Source organism: Egretta garzetta, unplaced genomic scaffold, assembly GCF_000687185.1.
Source record: "Egretta garzetta isolate BGI_Z169 unplaced genomic scaffold, ASM68718v1 scaffold668, whole genome shotgun sequence".
In the NCBI taxonomy this organism is placed as follows: Eukaryota; Metazoa; Chordata; class Aves; order Pelecaniformes; family Ardeidae; genus Egretta; species Egretta garzetta.
The window spans coordinates 44570-51121 of record NW_009260411.1 but is presented as its reverse complement, the minus strand read 5'-3'; positions in this window follow the sequence as shown (position 1 = coordinate 51121).

Here is a 6552-nt window from a genome sequence, read left to right as displayed (position 1 = left end):
ATTACTTATTTCCTCAATGCTCTGGAGAAGTTTCCAACTGGCCATCTGTCAACCTTTCTGTCTACCCCACTATCGATGACTTTCTGAACTCAGTAACGTGTTTACAGAATTAAGCAACCAGAAGTTATGTGTTTTGTTTTTATAATTTGTCCTCACATCATACAAAGTGCAAAGCCTCTTCGGGAGCAGGATCAGGACCTTCACATTGCACTCGTATTTTCATTCTAGTCGTAGAACTAATACAAACATCTCTCCTCCCTCTCCAAACATCTCAATCCTCTCCCCAAAACAAGAATATGAGAACAAAAATCTAAATGTCATTGTCAAAGAGTACAGCAACTCAGAATTCCCTGTTGTGTGGTTGGCTTGGTAGACAGTTTAATACCAAGGCTTTATCCTTTAAATGTTTATGAAAACATGGTGTCAATTTAAATGAATCTTTACAAAACAAGCAAAATCTTGCAAACCTCAGGCAAAAACATCATAGAGAATGTTGCCTGAGTAAAGACTATTGCATTTAGATGAGCAATCTTATTTCTTTCTTCTCTTGATTGTGCAGAAAGTATTAAAGCAAAGGAAAAAAAGAGAAGAAATCCAAACAAAGGCGACACAAAAATAAACCCCCAAAGCGAAAAGCCCAGCAAAACAGAGCAATCCACTGGAGACAGATTCATTCACCTCTGAAGAGGATGGGAAAGAAAAAACCCCACGCATGGCAAGCAGCAATCAGATCATCCGATGGACAGCGGGAAGAACCTTCAACCACCACGAGGATGAGGGCAGAATAAGACCTGGTGAAGGATTACAATCAGGAAACATATTAAGAGGCCATTGTGTTTGCAAAGTCAAGCACTCATTAATAAAAGCTATGGTTAAGGGTGTCAGTATAAATTCAGCTCAATCCCCTTTGATGCTGATATAAATTAAATTCAGTTCCCTTTTAAATGTGCACTGTAAATCCTGTATTGTGAAACAGCTCACCATTATTTTTTCATAAGATACACTCCTAATTCAATTCATTAATTTTGACCATTTAGTGTATAACCCCAAGGTTATCAGAAAGCCCCAACACATTCCAACCAAGCACAAAATGCATTTTTTTTAACTGCTCTATATGAACGTTGCCATGAGTGTTCTATAAACACTATTAAACATAGCTGCGCAATGCCCACTACGTTAGGTGGCACCATTTAGTTTATTTGACAATTGATGACGAGAGAGAGGAGACTTGTAACTCCGTTGATCAAAATCAATTACCAAATTTCAATACTCACTTTAAAAAAACCCAAGCATTCAGCTTATTTATAGTAACGTATGCAGCTCACCTCTCCTTTCTGCAAATACGGCTGCAGATGTTTTGTGCTGATCACCCAAAACAGAAAACTACTCAATTACCGGCCCAATTTGCAGTTTGACTCATCCACAAGAACTCGGGAGTCAATGGAGACACCAGAATTTATTTTTGAGAATTAGCAGAGGATAAATGAGGTTGTGGAAGACAAAAAAGAGTCAATCGCAGCCTACCTTCAGAAGAAGAAACCGGGACGTATACACCACTCATCTTCTTCACTCCCTGGAACAATTGTTCAACGATTTGTTAGAACCTTAAAATGACTTGGAGAGAAGTAGCCTGCAATTACCAACAACAAATCACAGCACACCCGTTTCTGTCTACGATTTCTATGTCTTTTGACAACTTCCAAATTTTGTCACAACTCCTACGACAGAGCTTGCTGTTAAATCCTGCGGTCATGCTACCTGAAGGAATCACAGTTTCTCTTTTCAAGAGGCAACACGCTAAGCCTCATCTTTATGGGGAGCGTGCAGCTTGCAGCTGAAGCAAGTACAAAATCCCATACGTTTAGTATTTTCAGTAATTTCATAACTTTTAAAGAAATTGCATAATCTTGGAGAGCCCCATCTTTTACTTCAAGGTTGATAATAATGAAATGACAACAACCAGATGTTTAGGGAAACTGCAAAGGGAAATCTCAGCTGGGACTTGACAAGACAAACAAAACCAGTGATTAAAAAGACAAGCATTTTTATAGCCACAACAGCTTCCCGCAGAGCAGGATCTTGATCCTGGGCCAAATCCCCGGGTCCTGTAGGCTGGAGGCCTCTAACTCTTATTTTTATTAGGACTTCCCTTAAGCAGGTTTCTTCTGAGGCGCTAGGTTATTTGCCTAAGTAATTAGCTCGTATTTTGCGGATAATATTGTCATGCTTTCAGGACTCTATTATTAGCTGTCAGTAAAGCGCTGCCATGTCTTAGCAGCTTTTTAAGGAAAGGAATCCCGCTCCTTATTTGCACCTGTATTAGCTGAAGAGCCAGACCCTAATGCACTTCAGTATCCCTTCAAATGTTCGGTGCCTCCTAAAAGGAAATGTTTAGGTTTGATCTACCTCAGTATTTACCCCTGTTACACAAATACGCGTTCAAAGAAGAGCTTGTAATTGTCACACACGCTCTCGGCCAAACGGGTCCAAAACTTCAGCATGAGCCCCAGAAATATCCTCTGTGCAGTGGGCGGGTTCTTTTTGGAGGGAGTAGCTTTACAAAGGTAACTCCGAGTGCACGCCTCTAGCAGTCAATCAAGTCCCCTGGGACCTCTCACAAGTCCCCTGGGACCTCAGATTGTAAGAGCTCATTTAAGTAAAAAAGGAAAAGGGAAAAAAAAGAGGTGACTTAAAGGATTCCTCAGTGACCAAACAAAACAAACAAAGCGCTCCTTACCTCTCTGCAACACGTTATAACAGCTCGGCAGATTTCTACCCTAAAAATAGAAATGTAGGGGCTTTTTAATGACTTTTAGCAATCTTTTCAAAGACAGAAGTGGTGACTGAGGCTTACACATTGTGGTTTAAAACAGCTTAAGTAACTCCTGATCGCCCATTCCTACCCTTACACCATCCACTAGGTTGTACAGAAACAGCAGTGGACAGGGGAAGAAATTTACTACACATTCAGTTATTATAAAGAAATTTTGGAGAGAAGGGAGACATTTATAGCTATAAACTAATGGAAATTTGAGCTCTATGTTACACCTTGTAAATGTAAATGAGTTACAAGGTATTTGAGAATTAAATTGAGCATGGAACCAATTAATAAGCATCCTCAGGCATCACAGTGACCCATTTGTGCGAAGTATTAAGGAAAAACATTTAATGGAGGATTCCTCAAGTCCAGTCTTTTGAGGTAAAACAACACATTTGGTTCCTGCTTCATGAGGAGGTTGGGAAAAGCGTTTTTGGAAGAGCTAGAGACATTTATTTCAATGTTTGTTTGAAAAAATGAAAAACAAAGTTCAAAACTTTCTCAGTTAAAGTACAGACCATGTGGATGTTTTAAACATTCAGATCTAAAGAATACCAGTTAACTTTACATTTATCACAAACAATATAAACTGAACCCAAGAGTTAACTCAGTGAGACAGTTCTGTAATCAAAAGGAACAGGGAAATGTCCTGTACTTAAAGCGACAAATGAATATAATAAAGAAACTGAAAAAAAACCAGGGAAAGCGTCACTTAACTGTAGCAAGCTTGGGTATCTGGGCAGCCCGCACGCCTCGCTGCGTACCTCCCTGGACCTGACCCAGGCGATCTGCCACAGGGAAAAAAGAAGTTATGTATGTAAGGGTTTTTTTCCAAATTGTAAGCGTCGTTCTCAAAGCTTGTTTCATTCCAACATATTCTAGTGGAAATTTCTGCTCCCCCAAAAGCTCGGTTTTCCTGGCCAGCCCCACGCTATTTTTTGAATATACTTCAGAGTTGGAAAAAGTCTACTACACCTCGCTCCCCTTTCAGAGCTGAGGTACATCCTTCCAAGGGTTTCTCACTTCTTCTAACACCACACCTTGAAACTTCTTCACTTTTTGCTGCAGGCGGTTTCGATCTTAGACCCCTGGCAAAAAAACATCCTTTGGACCCTTGCGCATCCAAACCACTGTCAACCTGCAGAAGCCAAATCCCACATTCCAACCTCCTGTCTTTGGAACATGTGATTTACCAACTGAGCTTTCCTACATCAAACTTTTCAATAAAACCTACATTAGATGAGGAAAATGTTTTAGGGTTTGTTCTGTTGAGGCGCACAGCTGGACCGGCTTGACTGCCACGCTTGGAGTGGTTCACGCATGCCCATCGCAACGCGGCTTGTTTCTCTTGGGTGAATAAGCGCGGAGGAAAACAGCGGTTTGATGCCTTTGCAGGTATTTGCTTGCTTTCTACTTCACGACTTGCTAGCTTCCTGCTCCTTTCAGCCACAGAGCATCGATACAAACACCTGTAGTTCAGCAGAGCTGCCAGGCTGCCCCAAACGCACGTGCGGCGGGTATTCGCTAGATGAAACACAGCAGTCCACCTGTGCGTTGTGTTTTAAAGCAGACATTAGTCACAATTCTTTTTGTTCCTAAAGAAACAGGAGTTTTCTTTTTGGAGCAGGAATATCAGGCTCCTGTCTTGCCTCCCTCGTGGATTCATGCATTTCAAGAGCAACCCAAAAGTTCTCATTCTACGCACCGCCTGCTGGACGTGGCACAAATAAAACCGTAACTCACCAATGGTGATGTGACTTAAAGCAGCCACATTCCCCGTCGTTAATAGCATTTGGGTTTGGTACCTGCAGAACACACACTGGAGAAAGACAGAACCACCCTGCTGAATCTTTACTGCTTCTTTTTTTTTTTTTTAACTTTGCCTTTTCCCTTCGGTCTAAGAAACATTGCATTGACAAGGAAGGCAGAAATTGAGTTTGGGATTAGCAGATAATTTTTTCAGCGGTAAATGTAATCATTAGTCATCAGTCAGTAACATAAAACTTCGCTGGGTAAATCCTTGCTGCTATTGACATCTGAATCCCATTTGCAAACTTAGTTTTTCCCATGGCTAGCAAAGCCAGTGCGGCTGGCTGTTTTCCCCTTCATTTAAGGAAAAAAAAAAGTCACTTTTTATTCATAGCTTCTGCTTCCAGATTATATTTTTTGGAAAAGCAAGTGAAAATTGCTATTATTATTATTAAGTAATTAAATAACGCTTCATCTAAGGCACAGGCTGTGAAGTGCAATCAGGAATACAAATGCATCACTAGCGATAACGATGTTTGTTATTATTATCAGTGGCATAACCACAGAAGAGAATGCAGGCCCTTTGTACTGCATACATATAGGATTTATAGGTGACAGGCAGGCTGTGAAATGAAAACCCTTCCCTCCAACACGAGGTGAAGTGGACTGGTGCATTGTGCAAACCGGGAAGAATGACTGGTAACTCCTGAGGACCATCAGAAGGAAATTAATGCGCTTGTTTAATGAACTGTAGAATAATAAAATCACATTCTAGCAAGACACGGGTCTCGCAGCAAGGGGGTCCGTTTGGGAAGCACACTACTTACCAAATTCATAAGAGCGTCTTAAGATAAATAAATAAATAAACATTTCAGAGTATGCTGAAGACATGTTAAGAGTTATAAAATACATACTTACAGTTCTGTTAAATAACTTAATAAAACCCACGCATTATCCGTTTTAACCACACTATCTTCAGTATTCAGGCTGTACTGTGCACCGTTAAAAGCTGTACAGCCCATCATTGCTACATCATTCACAATAAGAAGTTCATTATTAAAGAAATAATCACAATAAGTTCATTATTAAAGATATAAACCACCTGAACTTATGCTAGGGAAGCAATGTAGTCACTGATGATACCCTGGCTTGACAGCACAGGGAAGTTCAATGGCACCGATCCAGCAACGTACTTAAGCAAATGCACAGTTTTAAGCTTTCCTATAGTTGCTTTGATTGCATTTGGATCATTTATGTACATAAAGTTAGGTACAGGCTTAAGTATCCACTCAAGCACAGCCCTCGCGCCCAGGTGGACAGCGCCTGACATTGATCACGGCCACTCGCCTCCGTCCAGACTTCCAGGAAACCTCCGCAGAAGCCGCGGAGTTTATGGCGATTTAATCCTTAGCCTCCCCCTTGAAGCCATCCCCGAGGGATGAAACCTGTGCCACTTCTGCTGTAATTACAAGTCTCAGAGAAGGGCCATAAAACGCAGAGATAAGGAAAAGTTTCATCAAAAAGGCCTCTTAACAATTTTTGGCCCTTGGAAGCCTCTTCCATCGCTAAATGTATCTTGTTTGGAGGCGCAGACACCAAAAATATGTTTGAATCGCAGCAATGCCGCCGGCTATCTAACCTGTTACGTTTCATGGACGACGGGTTTCAGCCCTGTAACCGCATCGCCGTCCTCCCCACCTTCCCCAAGCGAACTCAAGGCTGCGAGGTGGCGGGCTTGACTCCCGACGGCACCGCGAGCCACCAAGACAGGCCCGCAGTTACACGGCATCAAGACCTAATTACAACATCAATAACCTAATTATCCCTACACCTGTCGATGGGAGCACTGCATCCTCGCCAGCCTGCCGACCTGCGGCGCCCGGGGCTCTGAGGTGCAGCAACGCTACCAGAGGCGGCAAATTCTGAGGACGCGGGTGACGCCAAAGTCAACGCCGGCTACAGGTGGGCGGCTGTGGCTGGAGACC